Raw genomic sequence first — 14,945 nt, forward strand, 5'->3', positions numbered from 1 at the left:
ATAGCGGCTCCGCAGGAGACTGGGCACAATTAAGGAAGCTTTAGTACTACCTGGTGTGCACTGGCTCCTCCCCCTATGACCCTCCTCCAAGCCTCAGTTAGGATACTGTGCCCGGAAGAGCTGACACAATTAGGAAGGATTTTGAATCCCGGTAAGACTCATACCAGCCACACCAATCACACCGTACAACTCGTGATACTATACCCAGTTAACAGTATGAAAAACAACGAAGCCTCTCAACAGATGGCTTCTCAACAATAACCCGTTAGTTTAACAATAACTATATACAAGTATTGCAGACAATTCGCACTTGGGATGGGCGCCCAGCATCCACTACGGACTACGAGAAATAGATTTACCGGTGAGTAAAATCTTATTTTCTCTGACGTCCTAGTGGATGCTGGGAACTCCGTAAGGACCATGGGGATTATACCAAAGCTCCCAAACGGACGGGAGAGTGCGGATGACTCTGCAGCACCGAATGAGAGTACTCAAGGTCCTCCTTAGCCAGGGTATCAAATTCGTACAATTTAGCAAACGTGTTTGCCCCTGACCAAGTAGCAGCTCGGCAAAGTTGTAAAGCCGAGACCCCTCGGGCAGCCGCCCAAGAAGAGCCCACCTTCCTTGTGGAATGGGCTTTTACAGATATAGGATGCGGCAGTCCCGCCGCAGAATGCGCCAGCTGAATTGTGCTACAAATCCAGCGAGCAATAGTCTGCTTAGAAGCAGGAGCACCCAGCTTGTTGGGTGCATACAGGATAAATAGCGAATCAGTTTTCCTGACTCTAGCCGTCCTGGAAACATAAATTTTCAGGGCCCTGACTACGTCCAGCAACTTGGAATCCTCCAAGTCCCTAGTAGCCGCAGGCACCACAATAGGTTGGTTCAAATGAAAAGCTGATACCACCTTAGGGAGAAACTGTGGACGAGTCCTCAATTCTGCCCTATCCATATGGAAAATTAGATAAGGGCTTTTACACGACAAAGCCGCCAATTCTGACACATGCCTGGCCGAAGCCAAGGCCAATAGCATGACCACCTTCCACGTGAGATATTTTAAATCCACGGTTTTAAGTGGTTCAAACCAATGTGATTTTAGAAATTCCAACACCACATTGAGATCCCAAGGTGCCACTGGAGGCACAAAAGGTGGCTGAATATGCAGCACTCCCTTTACAAAAGTCTGAACTTTAGGCAGTGAAGCCAGTTCTTTCTGGAAGAAAAATCGACAGCGCCGAAATCTGGACCTTTATGGAACCCAATTTTAGGCCCATAGTCACTCCTGACTGTAGGAAGTGCAGAAATCGACCCAGCTGAAATTCCTCTGTTGGGGCCTTCCTGGCCTCACACCACGCAACATATGCAGTGATAATGGTTTGCGGTTACTTCTTTCCTAGCTTTAATCAGCGTAGGAATGACTTCCCCTGGAATGCCCTTTTCCTTTAGGATCCGGTGTTCAACCGTCATGCTGTCAAACGCGGCCGCGGTAAGTCTTGGAACAGACAGGGCCCCTGTTGTAGCAGATCCTGTCTGGGCGGCAGAGGCCAAGGGTCCTCTGATAGCATTTCTTGAAGTTCTGGGTACCAAGCTCTTCTTGGCCAATCCGGAACCACGAGTATCGTCCTTACTCCTCGCCTTCTTATTATTCTCAGTACCTTTGGTATGAGCGGTAGAGGAGGGAACACATAAACCGACTGGTACACCCACGGTGTCACTAGAGCGTCCACAGCTATCGCCTGAGGGTCCCTTGACCTGGCGCAGTATCTTTGTAACTTTTTGTTGAGGCGAGACGCCATCATGTCCACCTGTGGCCTTTCCCAACGGTTTACCAGCATTTGGAAGACTTCTGGATGAAGTCCCCACTCTCCCGGGTGGAGGTCGTGCCTGCTGAGGAAGTCTGCTTCCCAGTTGTCCACTCCTGGAATGAACACTGCTGACAGTGCTATCACGTGATTTTCCGCCCATCAAAGAATCCTTGTGGCTTCTGCCATCGCCATCCTGCTTCTTGTGCCTCCCTGTCGATTTATATGGGCGACTGCCGTGATGTTGTCTGATTGAATCAGTACCGACTGGTTTTGAAGCAGGGGTCTTGCATGACTTAGGGCATTGTAAATGGCCCTTAGTTCCAGAATATTTATGTGTAGGGAAATCTCCTCATTTGACCATAGGCCCTGGAAGTTTTTTCCCTGTGTGACTGCCCCCCAGCCTCAAAGTCCTGTATGCCGAATCTGCAGCCCTCTAGAAGATGAGCACTCTGCAGCCACCACAGCAGAGACACCCTGGTCCTTGGAGACAGGGTTATCAACCGATGCATCTGAAGATGCGATCCGGACCACTTGTCCAACAGGTCCCACTGAAAAGTTCTTGCATGGAACCTGCCGAATGGAATTGCTTCGTAGAAAGCTACCATTTTTCCCAGGACTCGCGTGCAGTGATGCACCGAAACCTGTTTCGGTTTCAGGAGGCCTCTGACTAGAGATGACAGCTCCTTGGGGAGAAACACTTTTTTCTGGTCTGTGTCCAGAACCATCCCCAGGAACAGTAGACGCGTCGTAGGAACCAGCTGCGACTTTGGAATGTTTAGAATCCAGTTGTGCTGTTGTAGCGCTTCCCGAGAAAGTGCTACCCGACCAACAACTGCTCCTTGGACCTCGCCTTTATCAGGAGATCGTCGAAGTACGGGATAATTAAAACTCCCTTTTTTCGAAGGAGTATCATCCTTTCGGCCATTACCTTGGTAAATACCCTCAGTGCCGTGGACAGGCCAAACGGCAGCATCTGAAATTGGTAATGACAATCCTGTACCACAAATCTGAGGTACTCCTGGTGAGGATGGTAAATGGGGACATGCAGGGGGATTACATGGTATCCCTGGACATCAAGGTCCAGGGATACCATGTAATCCCCCTCGTCCAGGCTTGCAATAACCGCCCTGAGCGATTCCATCTTGAACTTGAATTTTTTTATATACGTGTTCAAGGATTTCAAATTTAAAATGGGTCTCACCGAACCGTCCGGTTTCGGTACCACAAACATTGTGGAATAGTAACCCCGTCCTTGTTGAAGTAGGGGCACCTTGACTATCACCTGCTGGGAACACAGCTTGTGAATTGCCTCTAGCACAGCCTCCCTGCCTGAGGGAGTTGTCGGCAAGGCAGATTTGAGGAAACGGCGGGAGGGGGGGGGGGGGGGGGGGGGAAGACGCCTCGAATTCCAGCTTGTACCCGAGATACTACTTGAAAGATCCAGGGATCCACCTGCGAGCGAGCCCACTGATCACTGAAATTTTTGAGATGGGCCCCCACCGTACCTGGCTCCGCCTGTGGAGCCCCACCGTCATGCGGCGGACTTGGAGGAAGCGGAGGAGGACTTTTGCTCCTGGGAACCGGCTGTTTGTTGCAGCTTTTTCCCCCTACGTCTGCCTTTGGGCAGAAAGGACACGCCTTTTCCCCGCCTGCTTTTCTGGGGCCGAAAGGACTGTACCTGATAATACGGTGCTTTCTTAGGCTGTGAGGGAACATGGGGCAAAAATGCTGACTTCCCAGCTGTTGCTGTGGAAACCAGGTGTGAGAGACCATCCCCGAATAACTCCTCACCCTTATAAGGCAAAACTTCCATGTGCCTTTTAGAATCTGCATCCCCTGTCCACTGCCGAGTCCATAAGCCTCTCCTGGCAGAAATGGACATTGCACTTATTTTAGATGTCAGCCGGCAAATATCCCTCTGTGCATCTCTCATGTATAAGACTGCATCTTTTATATGCTCTATGGTTAGCAATATAGTGTCCCTGTCACATCCATGATGAAGCAATAGCTGGTCTCAGTATAGTACCTGAGTGTGTATATACACTTCAGGATAGCCTCCTGCTTTCTATCAGCAGGCTCCTTTAGGGCGGCCGTATCCGGAGACGGTAGTGCCACCTTCTTTGACAAGCATGTGAGCGCTTTATCCACCCTAGGGGGTGTCTCCCAACGTGACCTATCCTCTGGCGGGAAAGGGTACGCCATTAGTAACCTTTTAGAAATTACCAATTTTTTATCGAGGGAAGCCCACGCTACTTCACACACTTCATTTAATTCTTCAGAAGGGGGAAAAACCACTGGTAGTTTTTTCTCCCCAAACATAATACCCTTTTTTGTGGTACCTGGGGTTACATCAGAAATGTGTAAAACATTTTTCATTGCCTCAATCATGTAACGCGTGGCCCTATTGGACATTACATTAGTCTCTTCGTCGTTGACACTGGTATCAGTATCCGTGTCGACATCTGTGTCTGCCATCTGAGGTAGCGGGCGTTTTAGAGCCCCTGATGGCCTTTGAGACGCCTGGGCAGGCACGAGCTGAGAAGCCGGCTGTCCCGCATTTGGCATGTCATCAAATTTTTTATGTAAGGAGTCGACACTTTCACGTAATTCCTTTCATAAGTCCATCCACTCAGGTGTCCGCCCCTCAGGGGGTGACATCACATTTATAGGCATCTGCTCCGCCTCCACATAAGTCTCCTCATCAAACATGTCGACACAGCCGTACCGACACACCGCACACACACAGGGAATGCTCTGACAAAGGACAGGACCCCACAAAGCCCTTTTGAGGAGACAGAGAGAGAGTATGCCAGCACACACCAGAGCGCTATATAATACAGGGACTAACTGAACTATATCCCCTTATAGCTGCTTATATATATATATATATATATATATATATATATATATATATTTTGATATACTGCGCCTAAATATAGTGCCCCCCCCTCTCTTTTTTTACCCTTCTGTAGCTGTAGACTGCAGGGGAGAGTCAGGGAGCTTCCTTCCAGCGGAGCTGTGAGGGAGAAATGGCGCCAGTGTGCTGAGGGAGGTAGCCCCGCCCCTTTTTTGGCGGACTTCTCCCGCGTTTTTATAACTCTGGCAGGGGTATTAATTTACACCTATATAGCCTCTGGGACTATATATGGTGTAGATTTTGCCAGCCAAGGTGTGTAACATTGCCCTCAGGGCATCCCCCCCCCAAGCGCCCTGCACCCATCAGTGACCGCAGTGTGAGGTGTACATGAGGAGCAATGGCGCACAGCTGCAGTGCTGTGCTCTACCTTGGTGAAGACTGAAGTCTTCTGCTGCCGCTTTTCCGGACCATCTTCATGCTTCTGGCTCTGTAAGGGGGACGTCGGCGCGGCTTCGGGAACGAACACCAAGGTCGGGTCCTGCGGTCGATCCCTCTGGAGCTAATGGTGTCCAGTAGCCTAAGAAGCCCAAACTACCACCAGTTAGGTAGGTTCGCTTCTTCTCCCCTTAGTCCCTCACTGCAGTGAGTCTGTTGCCAGCAGATCTCACTGTAAAATAAAAAACCTAAAATATACTTTCTCTCTAGGAGCTCAGGAGAGCCCCTAGTGTGCCTCCAGCTTGGCCGGGCACAAGATTCTAACTGAGGTCTGGAGGAGGGTCATAGTGGGAGGAGCCAGTGCACACCAGGTAGTACTAAAGCTTTCTTAATTGTGCCCAGTCTCCTGCAGAGCCGCTATTCCCCATGGTCCTTACGGAGTGCCCAGCATCCACTAGGATGTCAGAGAAAAATATGGATAGCACGTGCCACAGAAAAAACTGTAAGTGGGTGACTGAGGTAGGGCTGAGAGGGAGAGAGCGGGTGACTGAGGCAGGGCTGACAGGGAGAGAGCGGATGACTGAGATGTGCGGCTGCCAAGGGCCGGGGGCCGATGGTCTGGAGAGTTGGGCGCTGCAGCGGGGATCGCTGCTTTAAGGTCCTCTAGTGGTGACACAGTATAGTGCGAGACAGAAGCTGGCTAAAACTGTGTGCCAACAGCTAAGTATGTCTCCTGTGCTGGGGGCAGTTATGTTGGAGGCTGGGGTGACAGGGAGATAGTGGGTGACTGAGGCAGGGCTGACAGGGAGAGAGTGGGCGACTGGTGAGGCAGAGGTGACAGGGAGAGAGTGGGCGACTGGTGAGGCAGGGGTGACAGGGAGAGAGTGGGCGACTGGTGAGGCAGGGGTGACAGGGAGAGAGTGGGCGACTGGTGAGGCAGGGGTGACAGGGAGAGAGTGGGCGACTGGTGAGGCAGTGGTGACAGGGACGTACTGGGTGACTGGTGAGGCAGGGGTGACAGGGAGAGAGTGGGTGACTGAAGCAGGGGCGACAGGGAGATAGTGGATGACTGAGGCAGGGGTGACAGGGAGATAGTGGGCGACTGGTGAGGCAGTGGTGACAGGGACGTACTGGGTGACTGGTGAGGCAGGGGTGACAGGGAGAGAGTGGGCAACTGGTGAGGCAGGTGTGATAGGGAGAGAGTGGGTGACTGAAGCAGGGGCGACAGGGAGATAGTGGATGACTGAAGCAGGGGCGACAGGGAGATAGTAGGTGACTGAGGCAGGGGTGAGAGGGAGATAGTGGGTAACAGGTATAGAGTGGGTGACTGAGGCAGAGGTGACAGAGAGAAAGTGTGCTTGCAGAAAGATGGCGGCCGCAGTGTGCAACCCTGTGCCAGTGGTTTCCTTTTCTGGCTCCCCACTCACCTCACCCTGTTATCCAGGCTCTCCTGGGGCAGTGCAGCAGGGGTGCGAGCACACCTCGGGAGGAGCAATGTAACGGTTAGCCGTGTGTGTGTGTGTGTGTGTGTGTGTGTGTGTGTGTGATAGAGATTATATATATATACACACACACACACACACACACACACAGTAAAAGACACACACATAGCAAAACACACATACACACGTATGACAAAACACACAAACAGCTAAACACACATAGCAAAACAATTGTACACACACACACACACACACACACACACACACACACACACACATATATAGCAAAATACGCACACAGATAACCACACACACTCTGGTACTTACATACTTTACCCCTACTGGCTGGCTCTCTGGTTCCGAGAAGGCCCTTCACGACTGACAGCAGCAGCAGCAGTGCGGTGCCGGGTTGAAGGGGAATGCAACTGCCTTCTCATCCCGACTGCCACCTCTCACTTATACACCCTCTGGTCTCTCTCATATTACTTCACATCTCTCCTTTTTCTCTCTAAGTCTTGCTCTCTTTTACACACATGCTATCTTGTTTTATTTCTGCCACACACACGCTATCTCATTCTGTCTCTCATACTATACATCCCTACACTGCCTCTCTCATACATTCATACATCCCGCACGCTGATGCACTCATACATCCCGCACGCTGGGGGGCGACACACAGGGGATGACACATAGGGCGCAGGGGACTGGACGGGGGTGGCGACGCGCAGGGGACTGGACGGGGGTGGCGACACACAGGGCACCGGGGACTGGACGGGGGTGGCGACACACAGGGCACCGGGGACTGGACGGGGGTGGCGACACACAGGGCACCGGGGACTGGACGGGGGTGGCGACACACACGGCACCGGGGACTGGACGGGGGTGGCGACACACAGGGCACAGGGGGCAAAAAGCAGGGCGCAGGGGACCGACACGCAGGGCACATGAGTCTGTATGGGAGGGCAACATGCAGGGCACCGGGGTCTGTATGGAGGGGGGGCGACATGCAGGGCGCAGTGGACTACTGGGGGCGACGACATGCAGGGCACAGGGCACTGTATGGGGAGGTGACATGTAGGGCACAGGGGACTGTATGGGGAGGCGACACGCAGGGCACAGGGGCTGTATGGGTAAGGGCGATGAGCAGGACGCAGGGGACTGTATGGGGAGGCGACACGCAGGGCACAGGGGCTGTATGGGTAGGGGCGATGAGCAGGACGCAGGGGACTGTATGGGGAGGCGACACGCAGGGCACAGGGGCTGTATGGGTAGGGGCGATGCGCAGGACGCAGGGGACTGTATGGGGAGGCGACACGCAGGGCACAGGGGCTGTATGGGTAGGGGCGATGCGCAGGACGCAGGGGACTGTATGGGGAGGCGACACGCAGGGCACAGGGGCTGTATGGGTAGGGGCGATGCGCAGGACGCAGGGGACTGTATGGGGAGGCGACACGCAGGGCACAGGGGCTGTATGGGTAGGGGCGATGCGCAGGACGCAGGGGACTGTATGGGGAGGCGACACGCAGGGCACAGGGGCTGTATGGGTAGGGGCGATGCGCAGGACGCAGGGGACTGTATGGGGAGGCGACACGCAGGGCACAGGGGCTGTATGGGTAGGGGCGATGCGCAGGACGCAGGGGACTGTATGGGGAGGTGACATGCAGGGCACAGGGGTCTGTATGGGTGGGGGCGATGCGCAGGACGCAGGGGACTGTATGGGGAGGTGACATGTAGGGCACAGGGGACTGTATGGGGAGGTGACATGCAGGGCACAGGGGACTGTATGGGTGGGGGCGATGCGCAGGGGACTACCAGAATGAGCCACAAGCAGGAGACTGTTTGGGGGCCACACACATGGGTAGGGGCAACACACAGGGCGCAGGGGACTGTACTGAGGGGGGCGACACACAGGACAAAGCAGACTGTAAGGGGGGGTAACACCTAGTGCAGGGGACTGCAAGGGTGGGCAACATGCAGGGCTCAGGGGACTGTATGGGGGGGTCGACACGCAGGGCACAGGGGACTGTATGGGTGAGGGTGACACGCATGGGAACTACAGGGGTGAGCCACAATCAGAAGACTGTTTGGGGGGCCACACACATGGAGGAGGGGTCAACACATAGGACGCAGCGGACTGTAAGGAGGGGACAACACACAGGGCGCATGGGACTGTAAAGGGGGGCAACATGCAGGGCACAAGGGACTGTATTGCGGGGCAACACCCAGGGAACTGTACAGTGGGGTGACTTGTCACAATCTGGGGAGCACTCACCTGGTGAGAAGGAGCAGGATCAGGTATGGAGGAACCAGCTAAGGAGGCTGCAGAGAGGACCAGTCCGGCAGCAACAGCTAGGAAGGGCTTCAGTGAAGTCCGACAATGCATTCAGCTTTACCCGCATCCTTTTGGTGAGGGGAGGCAAACACCCAGGCTGGCGGCAGATGCAGGGCTGGCAGAATGATCTAGGCGGGCGGCGGTAGCAGGCACACACACAAGGGCAGTGTCTGGAGGAAGGGGGCGGAAGCGGCTTTTGCCGAGGTCCGCAGCCACACTGCGGGGCACCAGCGGCTTTTGCTGAGGTCCGGGGGCCACACTGCGGGGCACGTCACTGGTGCACCGTGCAGGCAGTGTCTGGGGAAAGGCGTGATCAGCTCTGGCGCTATGGGTGTCAAGGGAGTGCTGGACCTGGTGCTGGGGGCTGTGGCTGCAGAGAAAGCTCCGGAGGGCAGGGGGACAGCCCATAGCCACGCATGCAGGGCGCAGGGGAGTACCATGGCTGTAGAGGAAGCTCCGGAGAACAGGGGGACAGCCCATAGTCATGCATGCCGAGCGCAGGGTTGTACCGTCACTGGTGCACCGTGCAGGCAGTGTCTGGGGGAAGGAGCATAGGCGTGCGCAGCTTATTTTATTAGGGTGCGCACCGCCAGAGGGGCTTGTCTAGCACTATTTTACATTCTCTCAGTAAAATCACATGGCTTAATCTAATTTATCCCTAGTTCCCAATAGTACATGTAGATATAATACACCCCAGAAAAATAAAATTAATAAAATGAAGCATAATGGCAAGACCACTGGCCAGTATTCCACTCTTGCATAACCCTGAGCCCCAGCTGCCACTGCGCCCTGTCGCTGCTTACACTTCCCCAACCTATCCCTGACCCAGTGGCAGAACTAGAGTGTGGTGGGCCTAGGTGCATATGCATTCTCTTGCACCCCAGCACCTACACCCTGATTTTGAGTGGGACACTCTGAAAATTGTGAGATTTAGGGGGCGAACATTTGAGTTATTCACATTATGTCACACAGTATGAGCCGAAAATTCACATTATGCCACACAGTATGAGCTAAAATTCACATTATGCCACACAGTATGAGCCAAAATTCACATTATGCAGCACAGTATGAGACGAAATTGACATTATGCCACACAGTTTGAGCTGAAATTCACATTATGCCACAACGTATGAGACGAAATTCACAATATGCCACACGGTATGAGCCAAAATTCACAATATGCCACACTGTATGAGCCACAATTCACATTATGCCAGAAGGCATGAGACGAAATTCACATTATGCCACAATTCATGAGCCGAAATTTACAATATGCCACAAGGCATGAGCCGAAATTCAGAATATGCCACAAGGTATGAGCCTAAATTCACAATATGCTACACGTTGTGAGCCGAAATTCACAATATGCCACATGGTATGAACCGAAATTCACAATATGCTATACGGTATGAACCGAAATTCACAATATGCCACACAGTATGAGCCGAAATTCACAATATGCAAATGGTATGAGCCGAAATTCACATTATGTTACACGGTATGAACAGAAGAAATGCATATTCTGGTTTTCATATTCGGAGGATGACACTGGGGTGAGGCAGAGGGTGACAGCCATGAGGGTGACACTGGGGTGATGCAGTCGAAGAAAGGCAGAGGGTGACATGTAGTGGGAAACAGAGGGTGATACTGGGGTAACACAGTGGGTGATAGGCAAATGGTAACACTGGGGACATGTAGTGGGTGACAGGCAAATGGCAACACTGGGGACATGTAGTGGGGGACAGGTAGAGAGAGTGACAGCCATGAGGGTAGCACTGGGGTGAGGCAGTGAGAGAAAGGCAGAGGGTAACACTGAGGATACTTAGTAGATGACAGGCAGAGGGTGACACTGGGGACATGTAGTGGGAAACAACAAAAAACAGAGAAAGATTGTCTCTTTGTTGGCGCACTTAAGAAACTATGAAAAAGAAATATATTTATGTATTCTGAATTTTTAACCCGCAGGACAAGTAGTGGGGACAGGCAGAGAGTTTGACACTGGGGTGAGGCAATGGGACATAGACAGAGGGGCACACTATGGACAAGTAATGGGTGACATGCATAGGGAGACACTAGTGATACGTACTGGGTGACATGGAGGAAGGTTGGGGGTGCAGCAGATGGGCATTTGGAGCTGTGAGGGGAGAGTGGGGCATGTGTGGGCAGCAAGTATTGAGAACGCTCCTAATGAAAAAGCTGAGAGAAGACCATGTACCCTGGCCACACCACATCCATTAATGTGGAGACCTGACAGCATACTTGCCTACCCTCCCGGAATGGGCGGGAGGCTCCCGAAAAACGGGTGACCCTCCCGCCCCCCCGGAAGAGCAGGCAAGTCTCCCGGTCACAGGGGTCCCCCTCTGCCCGGCCGACCACTTAACGAGTAAAGTGGGCGGTCCGGGCAGGTGATGACGCGATTCTTGTTGAATCGCGTCATCGTAACCACGCCCCCTGCTGTATAATGCCGGTAATCGCGGCATTACACAGCAGGGGGCGTGGCTTACACAATGCTGTCAGAAGCCCCGCCCCGTTACACCTCTGGTCCGCCCCCTGCACGGCATCTCAGCCTGAGAGCAGCCCAGAAGTCGGCAACTCTGCCTGACAGACACCGGGAAGAGCCAGCATGAAGCAGAGAGTTGGGTAAGTGGGACAAACCTTGGCTGTGGGCAGCTACTCTCTCCAGTACCACCAGCTGGCTCAGCTTCGCCGACACCTTTCCCTGCAGACGCTCTGAGTCCTGGCCCCTCAGCAGCTCTTTCAGTGTGCACTCTACTCCGTCCATCACCTCCGCGGGTCCCGCAGCCATGGCATCCTGTAAACAGAATCTGTCAAACAAGTCATGTCACACAAACACAGGGGCCGCTGGGGGGAGTACAGACAGCACCTGCAGAGTAGAAACTTGCCCGCTTCTCCATGATCCTTAGATCCATGACTGTGGAGCTGGTATATGTAATAGGCTAACACTGAGGGGTACCTGACATTAGGGTATGCCTGTGCAATACCCCCCATGATTAGAACGCATACATATACATTTAAACACGCATATGGGTTTGGTATGCATGACAGCCGGATGGGATGCCGGCAGTCAAAATACCGACGCCAGCATCCAGAGGAATTCAATCCTGACGGGTGATTTAACTAATCTATCCTCTGTCCCCTACCCCCTAAGCCTAACCCTAACCTCCCCTCCCTAAACTCCACCTGGTGGTGCCTTATCTTAACCCCCCTGTCCGCAGCCTAACCCTAACCTCCCACCTACTGTAGCCTAACCCTATCCCCTCCAGTGTCGGCTAAATCTACCCCCCTCCCCCTCCTCCCCCCTTCTCCGGCAGTAGGCAAAGTTTTGTGGCTATACTTACAATGGCCGGGATCCTAACACATACACAGACATGGTACACACACTGTACATATACACACAAATACAAAACATACATATACACATACAGTACATATAAACACACACACACACAGAACACATACATATGCACATATATAGAACACATACACATACAGTACATATAAACACACACACACAGAACACATACACATACAGTACATATAAACACACAGAACACATACATATACAGTACATATAAACACAGAACACATACACATACAGTACATATAAACACACACACACAGAACACATACACATACAGTACATATAAACACACAGAACACATACACATACAGTACATATAAACACATACACAGAACACATACATATGCACATATATACACTAGAGTATACACACAAACCCACTGACACCTGGAGGATGGAGCCCAGTGGTAGCTGCAGGAACCAGGAGCAGATCAGTGCTGGCAGTCGTGCAGGGCACTTTTCATCATTAAGCTCCGCCCACTAGCGGCTTATGCCGCGATTCGCGGGTCGGTGGGGGAGGGGGCGGAGCCAATATGACACCATTCAAAGAGAAATATGTCATAATGGCTCCAGCCCTCACCACCAACCCGCAAATCGCGGCATATAGCCGCGAGTGGGCGGGGCTTCAAACACCGGGACAGGGACCCACTTGAAAAAAATATATATTTGATCCACGGTGGGGGGAAACTCACAGGTCCTTCCATTGCCCAAAGTTTAGTTGAGCCAGCTCTGGCATGCCCCTGGCCACTGCAAATGCCCTAGGCATTTGCCTATAGATAGGGCCGGCTCTGACTATCTGCTTACGTTCTCCGCTGCCACCTGTCAAGTGTCAGGGTTGCTGGACATTAGGGGGTGCCTGTGCGCACCAGGCACCCCCCGTGCACACACCTATGAGAAGGAGTGATCAGCTCTGCCGCTGTGGATGTCACGGAAAGTGCTGGGGACCGTGGCTGCAGATGAAGCTCCGGAGGGCACTGGGACAGCCCATAGCTGCGTATGCCTGCAGGGGAGTATCGTGTCTGCAGTGGAAGCTCCGTGGGCAGGGGGACAGCCCATGGCCGTCGGGCAGGAAGGAGGCGCAGAAGGGGGAGAGAATAGAGAACGGGCTGCGCCTCCTTTCTTTATGAGTTCACCTTCTCTGGAGCAGCAGCATCAGTCCGGTATGTGATCCGGATGAGCTGCCCGGGGCTGTTGTATGCTTGTGCCTGGAGCACACAGGGGATAAAGGAAGCTGTGCTAAGCACTATTGAACTTCCCGCTCCTAGCTGACTGCGGCGATCACGTGATGTAAGCCGGCCCAGGCACCGCTCGAACTGGACAATTAAATCTATTTAATGTGAGCGGTGCCAGGGCTAGTTATTGTCACAGTGTGCCCCCAGTAGCCCCAAAACACTCCCCAGCCCCACTGAATTACCGAAGTGTAGGCAGTTCCCCTGTAGTTTACTGTATGAAAATGGGAGGCAGTGAAAAAGTCGGCCATGTTTGTGCTCTCATATGAAGCCTCTGTGAGTACACCCCCTGCTGGCGGCCACTGCGCAGCCGCAACAAATTGAAAAGCCCTATCTTTATAATGGGGCATATTTTACGGAATTAAAAAAAAACTATAACTTTCTAAAACACCACAACCCCAAAAGGCACTACACTGGGACATACTCTATCTAATAAAACAAACCCCAAGTCTTAATTCGTCCTCTATCCTGAGTTATGCCTTCCCAAAAAAATCTTCATTCACTCTATAGGAAAACGGTGTCAAAAAGCCACTGAGGGAGTGGCAGAAAAAAACTGACAGTTGGAACTTTAGCTTACTCCCAATTCCTCATTTTTTATTATTTTGACCTGAAATTTGGCATGCAGCAGTGGGTGACGATTCTACGCGCCCATGCCAAATTTCAGCTCAGTATGTCCAATCACTTTTGAAGTATAGCCCCTCAAACACCATGCCCCCATCTCACAAGTTCCCTATGGGAGAATTCCGTTTGTTCGATTCAGCCTTAATATAAGGGCACGACCGTGCCCTTATAATATATATATATATATTTATATATATGTTGTATGCATTGTTCTTTTCTTTTTAATTAAATAATTAATTATTTTAAAATGATTGGCTCTCCCTATACATTCCCACTGAGTTCTGACCCCATGAGCGCCACTATTTTTTAATCCTTGTCCGTTCTAATATAGGCCCTCATTCCGAGTTGTTCGCTCGCAAGCTGCTTTTAGCAGCTTTGCACACGCTAAGCCACCGCCTACTGGGAGTGAATCTTAGCTTATCAAAATTGCGAACGAAAGATTAGCAGAATTGCGAATAGACACTTCTTAGCAGTTTCTGAGTAGCTCCAGACTTACTCGGCATCTGCGATCAGTTCAGTCAGTGTCGTTCTTGGTTTGACGTCACAAACACACCCAGCGTTCGCCCAGACACTCCTCCGTTTCTCCAGCCACTCCCGCGTTTTTCCCAGAAACGGTAGCGTTTTTTCACACACTCCCATAAAACGGCCTGTTTCCGCCCAGAAACACCCACTTCCTGTCAATCACACTCCGATCACCAGAACGAAGAAAAAACCTCGTAATGCCGTGAGTAAAATACCTAACTGCATAGCAAATTTACTTGGCCCAGTCGCACTGCGGACATTGCGCATGCGCATTAGCGACTAATCGCTCCGTTGCGAGAAAATTATAACGAGCGAACAAC

At 52.2% G+C, this 14,945-nt stretch overlaps 1 long non-coding RNA gene across 6 annotated transcripts in view; it reads right to left on the reverse strand.

The window, feature by feature from the left end:
* LOC135061188 (uncharacterized) overlaps positions 1-13,635 on the reverse strand; it is a 142,618-nt gene extending 128,983 nt beyond the window's left edge. For 2 of the 6 annotated variants that reach the window (XR_010250110.1, XR_010249097.1), the window contains exons 1-2: positions 13,142-13,635; positions 11,527-11,683 (exon numbers count right to left, since the gene is read on the reverse strand). This is a non-coding gene — a long non-coding RNA (uncharacterized LOC135061188). Of the gene's footprint in view, positions 1-11,526; positions 11,684-12,638; positions 13,049-13,141 lie in introns of those variants that run through there. The other 4 variants (XR_010250619.1, XR_010248084.1, XR_010248586.1 and 1 more) reach the window with 3 other exon arrangements.
* Between the last annotated feature and the right edge of the window lie 1,310 nt (positions 13,636-14,945).

This window comes from Pseudophryne corroboree, chromosome 1, assembly GCF_028390025.1.
Source record: "Pseudophryne corroboree isolate aPseCor3 chromosome 1, aPseCor3.hap2, whole genome shotgun sequence".
Lineage (NCBI taxonomy): Eukaryota > Metazoa > Chordata > Amphibia > Anura > Myobatrachidae > Pseudophryne > Pseudophryne corroboree.